We start from the raw sequence: 15,448 nt of genomic DNA, 5'->3' as shown, positions 1-15,448 counted from the left end.
ATATTATATATATATATTTGAATATCTATCATCTATTATGTGTACACATGATATTTATTTATTCTTTTTTATACGTAGCCCTCTGGATCGACGATCACAACGGCGAAAAGCAAAAATATTTGAGGCCCGAAAAAGCCATTGGAGGGGCGCTACATAATATCGGAATTCAATATCGAGACAGGCGAACCACTTGGTCCACATGCAAGGAAATTCGTGCAACACTATGGGTGCCTTGTAAGAGACAGACTTCCGATCAGTGCCCATGAATGGAAGCAAAAGATCAACGAGCCTCATGTTACTTTTGTCTCTGATCTTGATAAGAATTTAATTTGGGATGATATCCTTCAACATTTCACGTTGTAAGCGGATGATTCTGATGCTATCAACAATGATGAATTGAAGGAACTAGTTCGAAAGTGGGCTATGAAGAAGATGGCCACACAATTTCAGACTTGGAAGGAATCCCTATACACAAAATACGTCAAGAAGAACCTAACGCCCAATTTCAATACTAGTGGTCCGCTCATGAAGTTGAGGCCCTACTGGAATGATTTTGTACAGTACAAGACATCGGAAGAGGGTGAGGAACAGGTAAGAAGAAACCAAGAGAATGCCTGACAGAAGGTATACCACCATGGCATAGGATCAGGTGGCTACATGACTGCCATTCCCAAGTGGGAAAAAATGGAAGCGAACATTCTTGCCAAGGGTATCACACCAGAATCACTCAATTGGCCCAAACGCGCGAAGAATTGGTTTTCTGCTCTTGGGGGAAGACAGGACCTAGAGACCGGGAAGCTGGTTCATGGCCCAAAACTCAAAAGAGCAACACAAAGATTTTCTTATGCTCTACAAGCTAAAGCTATTGGTGCGTTCAGGCCCAATAGAGAGAAGGATGAACTGACATATACCATCGGGACTGCTGAACACAGTGGCCGAACAAGAGGTTTAGGATGGAACATTTCTTAGGGGCATGGTTTCCCTAACGACAGAGATACCTATAGAAGCCGGTAGAGAAGGAAGGATGTGGAAGCAGCGCGGATCAACAGGTTGGAGGAATATGTTCGTGAGTCACGGGAGGCGTTGCTTCAAGCACAGGAGCGCGAAAAAGACATGCAAGCTAGAATGCAGGACGAAATCATAAAGCAAGTGCAAATAGCAATAAGTGCCCAAAGGCAGGCATCAGAACCAGGAATCAACATTAATATTAGCCCCCCTGATTAGTTGAAAAGCAGTTGCACTTCCACGGAGTTGCCAAATCAAGATGACGCAATGCTATGTTTTCCCGTGGATGACATCACTGCACCATTTACATCATGTGAGCTACATATTCCAAAAAGGAATGCCACAATCATGGTGGCCCTTGGTGTTTTTTCTCCTCCAGATCCAACCAAGACACCAAGAATCTATGGAGCAATAATACCACCTGGATATGTTAGCGTCTCAGTGGATAGAGTTAACAAAGGTTTTAGTGATCTGGCTCTTAACATTCCAGGAGGTGATGGGGAGAAGACTCTAGGAGAAGCAGAGAAGACATTCATACTATGGCGTAAGCGCTACATCATTATTCCTGGGGTCTCTAGTCCACCGCCGCTTCCTCAACTACTAGACAATAGGTGCGGACAAAAGTGAATGAAACAATTTTTCACTAATTTTCTATTGACATGCATGATTAATAATAACAATTTCTTATACCTAATTATTCTTTTTGTACTCACACAGCAGGGCCTCCACCAACCTAAGTCCACTTATTCAATCTCCAGATCATCATAGTGCTCCGGGCAATGATTATGCAACGCCGCCACCGCCGCCACCTCCAAGGAGGTCTCCAACGCCTCCCAGGAGGTCTCCAATGCCTCCAAGGAGGTCTCCAATGGCTGCCCTGCCTCCCTTCATGACTAAGAAGCATCCAGCTCCTAAGAGGTCCACCCTGCAAATGAAGCCATTGGCCCACTAGCTAGCAAAGAAGAAAGGCTCCTCTAATCTAGTTATTCCTCAAAAATAGCTTACAAGAAAAGTGAAAAGGAATTAAATGCTGCAGTACAAAAAGATGTGAGCAGTTTCTTCGAAAAAGTAAGAAAGCAACGAGAAGCGAGGGAGAACCTAGAGAAACTGTACTTCTACCTACCTCTAGATCTTCTAAGAAAGAAGGTGGACCAGAAAAAGTGGGAATCTCAAAAGACCCTGCCAAAATCGGACTACGATCGCTCTCTCACCAAGTCATTTGAGGCAAAGCAGAAAAAGACTAGAGCAGGGAAAGGTGTTGCACAACTTGGACAACAATCGCAACAATCAGTCCCCCTCTTGTCATTCATAATGAATATGGTTCAAACTTAGACGTACTAGATGTCAATTTTGAGGACCTGGCTCGGTTTTACGAGGATACCGGTTTGGACCTTGCCCAAGTGCTCGCTAAAGGACCATCTGCTCTGAAAGTGGATCCTTGGAAGAAATTTGGACATGGAAAGAGTCTATACAACCCTGAGGCCTTAGGTGAACTGGGTACGCAAATATACCTGCTAAACAAGTGGTACATGGCGGCGTGTGAACGGGGAGAGACCTTTGTTTCTGTCAGAGTTAGAAACCAACATTACTTCCATGGCGATGACATTATACATGTCGAGTTTTCAAGATTACACCAACTATGCCACCTGGACTCTCTCGATAAAAGTCTCATTAGCTGCTATTGTCTGTAAGTGTGATTATTTGCTATTATTAAAATGTATATATATATAAAGCTACATGTATATATATAAATTATATATCCTCACACTATATTTTTATATATGCAGATATGAGATGACAGAACTCAGAAAGAGAAAGGATAATGATGTTGGTTTCATTGATCCAAATGTCGTATTCAAATACCCTAATCCCCCGCCTCAATGGAAAGCTGAACTCAAGAAAAATCTCATGAGGTTCTTAGTGAACCAACAAAACAAGGACATACTCTTCCTCTACAACTTCAAGTGAGTGTTAAATAATTAATGTCGATCATATGGACATTTGTTCAGTTATTTGATTACTAGCTAAGCTATCTCCCATATATATATATATGTTGACTCTAGTTAATGTCGATCATATTTGTGTATAAAAACATATGCAGCAATCACTGGATATTGATGGTCATCGATATGGCCAATAGTCGGTTGAGCATCTTAGACTCATTAAGAAAAGAGCAAACAGAGTACTAAGACATGATAGACATTATCTAAGGGTAATTTAGTCTCTCTAGCAACTATATATACCCCGATCTCTTAACTGCAATAATTATTAAAGGCCAAATTAATTTTTTATTTTATTGGGCGTAGTGTTTGGAAAATTTTCATTAAGGAACACCACATGAAACATTGCAAAGCGCCACTGGATGTAATCGCACACAAAGTAAGTACTAGCTATATTTATATATATATATATAATTCAATTAACACCATGCATGCTTTCAATTCACCAGATCTTTTTTCTCGTAAAAGTGGGTTCTAAGGCAAGAACAGGGGAACAACTACTGCGGATACTATGTTTATGAGTTCATCATGGCATACTAAAAAAGAACTCCTGAAAAGAACCTCAAAGTACGTTATATAAATATATTCATATATTCAGAATTTCTTTTATTGCTCATATATATAAGTAATCACATGACCAACACACACACACACACACACACACACACACACACACACACACACACACACACACACACACATATATATATATATATATATTAATACTTTTCCTTTAACTTTTATTGAAGACTCTATGGTTGAAGGAAAAAGTCATACGACGTGACCAACTAAAAGCAATTCAAGAGACCATAGCAGGATTTCTTAATGACCAGGTTCTAAACCCCGCCGGCGAGTTCTACAATGACGTGAACGAAACATGAAAGCCAAACTAGATGGAGTGAATTTGTTATGCCAAGAATATGATAGAATATACAATGCAAGCTTTATTTGTAATATATATATATATATATACATATTATATGTACATAAAATAACGTACAATATATATATATATATATGCATGTAATATATACGTTAGTTTCATACTTTAGTTTGTACAAAATGTTCGAACATTATAAACGTGTAGAGTACGTATATTATTGGTAGCGTAGAATGCGTATTTGAAAACCAATTCGAAAACCAAAATGAATCATCAATTGAAAATAGAAACAAAAAATGAAAAAAAATAAAAACTTTAGTCCCGGTTGGTAATACCAACCGGGACTAAAGGGCCGGCCCACGTGGCCGGGCCGGGAGGCCTCTTTAGCCCCCGGTTGGTATTACCAACCGGGACTAAAGGTCCACCTTTAGTCCCGGGTGCGAAACCAGGACTAAAGGAGGGGCCCTTTAGTCCCGGATTTGTGCTCCCGGTTCTAAAATCGGAGCTGAAGGGGGTTGAGAACCAGGAGTACAACTAGTTTCTCTACTGGTGGACATGACCTCAGAAGGACTCTAAGGGTCATCCACCATTAGTAGTAATCATCCACTACCATTGTATCACTCCACCTTTGTAAATTATAGAATAAAAAGAGGTTCCCGTGATCTTCCTACGCTTGTAAGGTAATCACTAAGGTTTGTGCTAAGTGCTTGGGGTTTTCCGAAAGGAAAAGCCGTATGTAAGCTTGCTCTATGAAAATGAATTAAGCTTTCCTAGTTTAATCCCTGCCTTCCTTTAAGCTCGTTCATATGGGGCGATGTCTCTATGCTAGGGACCCTAGAGGAGAAACCTCTGCGTGTGTTGTTCTCGTATTAGCCCTGGTAGTGGCGTTTGTAGAGAACCCTGTGTGCGCAGAGAAGTGTTCCCTTTGGGTGGAACTGCCTGGGGAGACGATAGAGCCTGAGTCCTGTGTGTGCGTGGTTGGGGATAGCTAGGGAGAAGACCGGGTTAGCCTGGTTCTGAAGCTAGCTAGTGGTGCATACGGTGAGTATCGAGTAGGACTATCACAATCATAGTCGCACGACCGGCTAAAACATTGGTCTCGCCAACCTGCAAAAGATCCTGTGAAATATTAATCAGCATATTGACTAATTGCATGCATATTCAATAATCGCACATATCCTGCATCCATAAAGCAATACAAAGTGCTTCAAATAGTTACGCGCATAGTGCTTGAATAGTGAAGAAGTTGGGTGCCTGAGCCACTCCCGAGTGAGTGCTCGTGCACTGTTTATATTCCGAATTTAAATAGTAGCGAGTATTTTGAATAGTGCCATGAATTTAAATAGTAAACGCTGAATTTGAATAGTGCGGTAGTAACTCGAGATTTTAAAATTTGAATTTCGGATCCGTTCGAGTTCTCAGTGAATTTAGTATTTACTATTCATAGCACTATTCAAATTCAGCGTTCACTATTCAAATTCATGGCACTATTCAGAATATTCTCTACTATTTAAATTCGGAATATGAACCGTGCACGAGCACTCACCTAGGAGTGGCTCAGGCACCCAACTTCTTCACTATTCGAGCACTATGCATGTAACTATTTGAAGCACTTTGTATTGCTTTATGGATGCAGGATGCATGCGATTATTGAATATGCGTGTGTGTGTGTGTGTATATATATATATATATATATATATATATATATATATATATATATATATATATATATGATAGAGGGCTATATTCAACCGTTTTTGGCTTTGACCATTCCCAAGAAAAAAAAAGAAAAATCTATCATCCAATTTGATCTCTAAGATAGACAAAGTGTGGCTCACCAAAGAGCCTTATCCTTAGTCACTGCCTTGTCAACCTGACTTCCATCTCCTGACATCGGTACATGTTTTCTAGTTTGCCCAGGAAAGGTGGAATTGAATCCTGCCGCATGCGTTCAATAGTATGCGCAGCTGCTGCTCTACTTCATCATTCTACGACTGAATCCATTCCAGAAATGATGACCTACCCACATTAGAAGTTAGTGTCATTTTCTGCTTTTTAGGTGAAATACCAAAAACCTTGGGTTCCACGGGGTAAATCCATTGAAAAGAGGCAAATTTTAGCAGAGGGAGCAGGTACAGTTGGCCAGGAACTTGCTTTAGGAAAAAACGTTTTAGTAGCTTATATGCCCTTGGAGGGTTACAATTTCGAATATTTTTCATACTCTTTTCCGCAGGAAGATCAAAAATGGGAATTGCCTTGAATGACCTAGCGTCCGTTGTCTTGTCCCAAAGAAGGATTTTTCGGTGCGGAGAAAGGAAGGGTTTCGGAGGGCAATCCAGCTTCCACAGCTTGGAGCAAAATTTATTCCCCTCCTAGCTACCACCAGCTGCAACAGGTGATAGGGAAGCGAAATGGTTGGTCAGCAGCAATCGCGAAAATATCCTCTCCTTCATCGACGACATTCTTATCTATTCAAGAAGTGCTGAACAACATGAACAATATTTGAGAGTAATATTGAATAAGCTACGAGCACATGAGGTATCAGGCTCAGGATTGGGCGCGCTAAGAGCCTTACGAACCGTAAAATTCAATTCTCTTAATTCTTCGGCAACCATGCCAAAAACTCGAGTTCCTTTTGGATTTCCTTTTTGATCAATGATAACTGCTGCATTGCCACTCACACTGAAGCAAAAAGCTCTTATAGCTCTTATAGTATCTGAATGTGAATGGTCACCACAATCATCTGACAATGAAACTGAATGACCAGCCCTGGGGAATAGAGTAAAATTCCCATCAACTGAATATCACCCTTCACCCATGAGCCAGGATGCACATATGTAAGTGAAAACCCACGTTTTGTACACCACACATCATTATTATCCTATTTGAGTCAAAGAATCAGGGCGCAATGCTTCTTTATCGATCAGTTAAATGCTTTATACCAGGTTAAAGCTGAAGTTACGATACCAGTGCCTACTCCCAAGCCCTCAAATTTCGAGGATATGGTGTGCCCACTGCTCGTGGAGTAGATCCCGCATCCAACCAACCCTTTTTGACCAGGGAATGGGAGAATCCCACTACCGCAAGTAGGCTAGCCGGCAGAAGTGAAAAGAGATAGAGAGGAGACTAGTAAAGCCAATTTCACCTAAAAAGAAGAAAATGACAAAGAAATCTATGGATTTATATGGATTCTACCCTTCACTTTTCTTTTTTTGCATTTCTAAATTTTGTTGTGCCATTTCGGATCTTATGCTTAGACATGAATTTATATGACATGAACTGTGTTCTAGAAAATTTAATTGCTATTCAACTCTATTTAACAAAAATTTGCTCCTTCGAGGAGTTTTTAGGATCATTCAGGCTATATTTAGTCTATTTTGGCTTTTACTGTCTACTTTTCTCAAGGAGATGGTTATGGACCTCAGAAGATAGAGGAGAGCGCCTTCTATTGTAGGGGCATTGAGCAACAAGATAATCCTTGCTACCACACTTGAAGCACTTTCTTCATTCTTCCTTGTTCCTTTATGACGACTTCTTCCTTCTAGCACGATAGCCATTCTTCATCATAAACTTGCCACTAAATCCATTATTTTTTATGGAAGAAAAAAATGAGCTGGTAACTCTATTCTGGGAGGGTACTATCAATAGAGGGAAGTTCATAGGCATTGAGAGTGTTCTTTGTCACCTTACCAACTAAGAAAAAATGGGCTGAGTAGTTATTGTCTTCTGACGTTCGGTTGGTGGTGGGTGTGTGGGAGGCATAGGGAAATAGGCTCCCCTTTTCTAGCTTTCATCGATGAACACCACTACGAATTTATCTAACTCCTCCATAAAGACTTTGTTCATCGGATTCATGAAATATGCTGGCGCATTGGTTAATCTAAACGGCATGATGGTGAACTCGTACTGTCCATAGCGGGTCACAAAGGCGAAAAGTATGCCTAGAGTAATAGACCTGAGAGCTACCTGCGCAACTAAAAGTGTTAAATTCTAGAATAACCGAGAAATTGATTTTAGTATAACTCTAATTGTGGGTGGTTCGTTACTTTTGAAGTGGTAAGCAAGTGATCCTCCAAATTAGATTCATCATCAGACATACCATTTCCATAGTCCCAAATAAAATTTGTGTTGCATATATGGACTTCAAAGGTTGATAGCCGCCCCGCCTAGAATCGGAATCTTTGACTAGGCTTACACACATTTGCTCACTTACACTGTCCCCCCTCAGCTCACCCTAGCCCCGGGTACGTTGTCTCCAAGGCTTCACACAAAATCTTCACTGACAACATATGCATGCTTTTGTTAGAAAGAAAAGCAACGATGGGAGTGGGGGACTCAGAGTCGAAAAGAGGATTCCTCGCTTCTTTCTCTCATGCAAAATCGTTTGATTTAGTAAAACCCATCTACTGCCAACACAACAAATACCTTCTTTTCTCTTTTGTTGTGTAATTGTTCTATTCTAATTAATTGAATCGGTTCAATTCTTGTCCTCATATTGAAATGAATCGAGATTGATAAGGAGTTAGTTAATGATGTTTGAGCATGTACTTTTTTTGAGTGTCTATTTATTTTCGATTGGTATCTATGGATTGATCACAAGCCGAAACTTTCCCCACCAAAAGAGGATCGCCCCTAGTAGTATAATAGCACCTTGATTAGGGAGCGCAATAGTCTTCCTAGTCAAGCGCAACTTCCATTAGGTTTCGTTCAAGCTCGCTCTCGTTCTGAGGTGGATTCGAACTACTCTATCAGGATTTGGAGTGAATAAGGCTTACCTTTTGTAAGTCCAATATACGAGTAAGAACATGTGAGGGGATAGGCATATGTTTGAGGATATGGAGAAAATAGAATGATTTCACTAATTGTTTCGTCTGGGTTGTCTTTGATTTTTTTACTTATTTCTTTCTCACTCACTACTTTTTTCTATTTTCTTTTGTCTATCGAAACAGCCTAGGATTTGACCTAGTTAGCTTATGCTTCATTTCCTTCGATTTCTTCTTTCGATATGAGTGAGCTTACCCAAAACCTATACTTTAATGATCTAGTAGCCCTATTCACATATGCCTATTTCTCTAAACCTAATCCTATTACTGGCATATCTCTCCCGGTGCTCGCTTATCCCTATTTCATGCATATCTGTCTCTTGCATACATAACTTGACTTTCCGATGCCCACTGAATGCCTATATGTGAATCCCTTAATCCTTTTCCTCTCAATAGCATATTGAGGAAGAATATACATTCTCCATTTGGGTGCCTAAGCACTTGTTGACTAACTCAAAAGGACCCAACAAGAGTTGGGTGCCAAAGTGTGCTTAGGATGTTGATATAGGTACTTGGTGGTGATATGAAGACTTCAGCGTGCTTAAGCAAGCAAATTGAAACGGAGGACCGCCTCTAGTGGGGTAATCACCAGGATGACATCGATGGCTTCCTCCAGGCGGGGCATCAGCAGCGCCATGTCAGAATCCCTGGTGCCCCGGGGGAGTCCCTCCACTATCTCCAACACAGACCGACACTAACACTGTCTCCAAATGGACCGAAATGAGATTCCACATCACCCACGTTACCTAGCGGTTCCAAGATTTTAGGATATCTCTTCGTTAGCCTTTTGAATTCAACTATCTATGTGAAGATGAGCATCTATCTTTCTTTTAAGGATTTAGTGTGTGTGCTTGTTCTTAAGGGAACATGCAAATCACCCAATCATATCAGGATGGATCCAATGGGTGTGATCTGAGCGGCCACGGCCACTACCAACAACAATGCTGGCCTCCACCAGTAGCTCCAAGACAGTGATCTTGGAAAGCCATGGCGCCTCTAAGGGCCTACGCCGAGATGAGCTTCAAGCCATCAAGCGAGCTGCCCAAGCCACCAAGTGAGCCGCCCAAGCCACCAAGCGAGTCGCTTTTTTGAGACCTCAAAACATGAAATGGACAAATTCCTTCTCTTAGGAATGCATACAAGAAAAAGGGGTTGATGTTCATCCTTGCATGTCCATGGTGTAAAAATAATATATAGTAGGATCTCGATATTCATGTTACATCAAACAGAGATTAAAAAAGCACTGGTGTGTATTTGGTGGAATCCTGGCTAACGACTCCAGCCAAGGCCCAGGTGCAAGAAGACAAGCCCCAAACTATCGATGCTCGGGGGCTCCTTGGCACCGCTCCCCAGGCGCGGCCCTGCCGACTACTCTCGTGATAGGGTCACGTCTAGGGCGTGACACAAGAAGACAAATTTGTGGATCCTCACCAAGGCAATATTGATGTTATGCCTTTTTCTCTTCCTACAACTAAAGCTTATGTGGAGTTCATAGGTAGGGAGAAAGCTTGCAGGGGCGGCACCCCTCTCACATAATCATGTGGTCCATGGCATGGAGCGAATCCCCATGTGAAGGCCCATACGCACCAGCATCCCTGCTGCCACCGCTACATGACAAGTGCCAATGTGTAGACAATCAAAAAGAGTGCCCCTGATGTGGCTCTCGGGGGTTGTGCATGAAGAGGCACACCTGCTAGACCGCATAGTCCAGGTCGTGCAATAAGGTACTGTAGTGCCCCGGCGAGGCTAACGTGCAAATTTTTTTAGTTTTTAGTATAGTTATTTAAAGAATAGATAGAAAAAAGATTGCGTCCAATAGGATTTGAATCTATACCAAAGGTTTAGATGAAGACTAGTTATGTAGGTAGTTACCCTGAGTCGACCGTCTATGTTTGGGTCGACCGTTTCATTTTCTATTAGAGTTTTCTTTTTATTAATTGTCTAAGCAAAGTGTGTATTTCAGGTGGAAAACAAGAATGCAACAAAACCCAACCCTAACGAGAGCGGCGACGGCTAATTATAGAGTCTTGGGTATCACCCACCTAGACGCGCCCCCAAATGGGCTCTAAGATCTTAGCTCCTCAAATGATTCTCTCAAATCGCTCATATATATGTTTGGTTTCTCGCCAAGGCATATCATAGTGTTGCCTTCTTTCTTTCCTAAGATTCTGACTTCCGCAAAAGGCAAGCTTGGGGGAGAACCTCCCCACTAGGTATGAAGACATTCACATCTACTCTTTTATCTACATGAATTCTCTATATCATAAAAGAAAAATAATAAAATATATAAAAAAATGAATGATAATGTAAATTTGTGAACAATGTACACTACAACTTTGCCAGATGAAGAAATGACTAAAATAAAAGTTGTAGATCTCAAAAAGTTATACAACTTTGTAATTGACAACTTTTTGATTTGAAATCATTTTGTCAAGGAAAACTATGTTTGAATTTCTAAAATTTGAAATTTGAATTTTTAAAATATCCTTAAATGGAGAAATGATGCCTTTCATTTTAGCCCGAGGTGGCTCTATCAAGAATGACCTCTAGAAATGGTATACAAGCTGGCCTATCTATATAAATCCATTTTTAAAGGTGGAATTTCCAGCTGCCTTTAGAAGTGGAGAAATGAAGTCATTTGTAGAGATGGTTAGAAATTACCAATCTCAAGGAATGGATTTCAAGAGACCGGTTGACAATTTAGTCCGTCTCTAAAAATAGGTGCAACACAATAAAAATCACAACTATTTTATGAAAAACTGGATGAAGATAAACTTTATATCAAATTTGTATTACCTCATGTGATCTGCAACTTTATCGTTCATTTAAAATTATTTTTCTGAGAAACTACCTAAACCAAAGTTGTAGTACCCAAATAGACCTGCAACTTTGCAATTGGCTACTTTTTTCATTTTAAACTATTTAGGGCCCAGAAATTCTATTTTAAGATTAATAATGTTTAAATTCATTTTTTTAACTTTTGAAATGACTTTTGATGGACAAATGACCTAAACTAAAGTTATAGTACTTAAAAATACTTGCAACTTTGTAGCTGACATTTTTCATTTAAAATTATTTGGAGTCTAGAAATTCTATTTTAAATGCACATTTTTTGAAAATTTCAAATTACCTTGGGTAGAGAAACAACGTATACCAAACTTGTAGTACCTGAAGAGAACTAAAACTTTTGGTTCAAACTTTTTTTGTTTGAATTTATTTGTGGTCTCAAATATGCACTATAATACTTGTTAAAGTGAATATAAAAGGAACACCCAAAACTTGAGGTTTTGAGTTCAGTTTCCCATGGCCGTACACATGCGTATTTGATCAAGACTTCTGACACGTTATCGCGAGGTTTTCCCTTGGGGTCTTTTTTTTTTTGCTATATTCTTCAGCCTGATTTGCAAATTCTTTAAAACACTATAACAAAACATACTTTTGCCGATACTTTCTATTGTAGGCAAAGGGCACCTTTGCCGACAGATAACCTGCCACGAAAAGTTTTGCCGACAGTTTAGAAACAGTCGCGCTAGAAGCTGTCGGTGAAACTTTTGCCGACAGTTAATAGAATCCTCGACACTTTATATGTAGGCAAACGGTCTACCTACGCCGACAGTTCAAACCTTTGCTGATAGTTAATCATTTGCCGACAGTTAAGACCTTTCCCGACAGTTTGTATGTTGGCCAAACCATTTCCAAGATATTTTAGAAACCATACCTTGCCAAAAAAAACTGTCGGCAAAACTGCATTGATATAATTACAATTAAAATAATTTGACAAATCCACTTTTGCTCATATAGAAGGCATCACATTGAACAAATTCACTTGATTTTTGTATAAATAATATATTAGATCTTCCATACACACACCAACTTGATATATATATATATATATATATATATATATATATATATATATATATATATATATATATATATATATATATATATATATATATATGGAGAGTATATTCAGTAGCCAGCTACAAAATAAGTTATTCTATAGCCACCTCTATTTACGATAATTTTATATACTAATTTACGATAATGTCAATACATATTTACGATAGTTGGGCTACTATAACACATGGGGATATTTATTATAACGTTATAGTAAACCACGTAGTAATGAGTTATTATAATCTCGTAAATTAACATAGTAATTATCGTAACTCAAACTGGCTACAAAATAAGTTATTTTATAGCCAGCTATAGAGTAGTAGTTCTCTCTCTATATATATATATATAGTAGGTCAAGTGAATCACCGTATAGTCAGACTCCCATACGGGCTGAGCTTTTCAATGAAAATCAAAGACCCACTGATGTTTTACATCATTAATGCTATGTATACAAACACTGAGCCTATTTTACACTACTAGCCTTTCAATAGTTGAATCAGCATGGTTCTTCCACTTCAACAAAACCTACAGTGGAATATTCTGCTGTTAGAGATCTTGCAAATGTCATGGGACTTTAAGCAAAACTGATTTACTTTTTCATATAAATAAAGCATGTTAGGACAATCACTAAGAAATGCATTGTTGCCATGTGCCATAGTATTTGGGAACATAAGCTCATTGTTTTCAAAATAGCAAATGAAATTTGGAGCTAGACTACGAATTTAATTATTTAGGACAAATTTCTACCAAGTAGGAACAAAAAAATCATTCAGAACAGAAAAGTATTAAACTGAACATGTTGTCATTCACCATCTCAAGCTAGGTACGTCATAGCACTAGGGATCATGACCTAATCACCTCATGGTGTTTAAAATAAGTGAAGGGAAACCATTATACCTTCAATTTCTTCCCTGGGAGCCTTTGAAGCCAAGGCCAATGCTCTTCCAGAATCGGTTGCCACCCTTGCCTGGCTTCTTACCCTTGCCAGATTTCTTTGTGCTATAAAATATAGAAATCTACTTGAGGAAAGCCTTCTCAATCTGGAACATGGATATGTAGAAAACATTAGAACTACTTTACAACTAGAAGGAACCTACTGAAATTGCTTATACAGAAGAACAAATAAAAAAGCTTGCTAAATCCCTCACTAATGCAGTGTGACAATACTGCTATAAAGGCATTACATCAGAAGTGCAGAAAACTAGAACTGGCACTGTACCATCATAAGGGATATTTAGGAATCCTAAAACCGCATGCAATGGATATGTAGCGATAAAATTTACACCAAAATGTCTCAAATCCATTTCTGGTCACAAATTACAATTCCTAGTACCACAATAATAATGTCCCCCTAATTACCAAGTACCGCAGAACGATAGAAAGAGTGCAAGTTTCTATTCTTAAGCTGCCCAAATTATCTAACTAGATAGACAATTACCAGATTGCACAATTATAAGATCACTGGATGGAAATAAGAAATGGTTGACAAAACAACCATTAGTAGTGTCCCAATGATCACTTTAGACAGAAGTAGTGTAAGTTTCTATTCTGGAGCTGTATAGATTTATTACTTAAGAAACATTTTTTAATGGACATTGACATGGTGGAAATTTAAAGAGTACAAGTTATACTAACAGAACAGCAAACTAGACTATGCTTAAAACAGAGAAAAATAGTTAATGGGGCCATTGAGCTCCGGTTGTCACTAAGGCATTGAAAAGAAAATTAGTTCAGCACAAACCTTGGTTCAAGGGTCAGGTATAGAAAGGAAGAACTTGCACTTCTTCCTCTCTGCAAGTCACTCAACCAAGTATCTGCCAAAGAAGAACCACCGTTACGACAACAGTGATCAATACTGAGTTTATTATTCATGTGATACATAAAAGAGGCACAATTTGAAGGACCTTAGATAACTATAACACCACAGAAATTAAATGAAATGTAAAAGCAAGAGGGGTAAATTCATATCATGACCTTTCCTACATTTTTTACCAAGCAGGAATAACCAAATCATTATACCTAAAATTTCAACCAAGAGGAACAAAAAAAAATCATTCAGAACAAAAAAGTATTAAACTGAACATGTTGTCATTCACCATCTCAAACTAGGTACGTCATAGCACTAGGGATCATGACCTAATCACTTCATGGTGTTTAAAATAAGTGAAGGGAAACCATTATACCTTCAATTGCTTCCCTGGGAGTCTTTGAAGCCAAGGCCAATGCTCTTCCAGAATCGGTTGCCACCCTTGCTAGATTTCTTTGTGCTATAAAATATAGAAATCTGCTTGAGGAAAGCCTTCTAAATCTAGAACATGGATAGATAGAAAACATTAGAACTACTTTACAACTAGAAGAAACCTACTGAAATTGCTTATATAGAAGAGCAAATAAAAAAGCTTGCTAAATCCCTCACAAATACAGTGTGACAATACTGCTATAAATGCATTACATCAGAAGTGCACAAAACTAGAGATGCCAACAAAACATGCACCAGTCACTACGCCAGATTTGCACATCACTACCAGCATCATTACTGACGGATTTGTGAGAACCGGCAATGATGTACCTTCCCTGCCGGTTATGAGCTTGAAAATGAAAAAATGATTGGGGCTGGGCTGTAACACCCTAAATTTTGGATTTTTGGAAATAGAGTTAAAATGATTTATTTCTGAATTTTGTGTTCATGAAATATAGGAAAATAATTTTTTTCATTAAATTAAAATTCATCATAAGGTTAGCAACATGTTTGAGCATACATGCCCTTGCATTTGATTTATTTGGTTGAGTAGTTTCATTGAAAATTCAAAATGGGTTAAATTGCTTTTGCAAATGAAATT

This window comes from Miscanthus floridulus, chromosome 14 (assembly GCF_019320115.1).
Source record: "Miscanthus floridulus cultivar M001 chromosome 14, ASM1932011v1, whole genome shotgun sequence".
NCBI lineage: Eukaryota > Viridiplantae > Streptophyta > Magnoliopsida > Poales > Poaceae > Miscanthus > Miscanthus floridulus.
Note: the sequence above shows the minus strand (reverse complement) of the source record.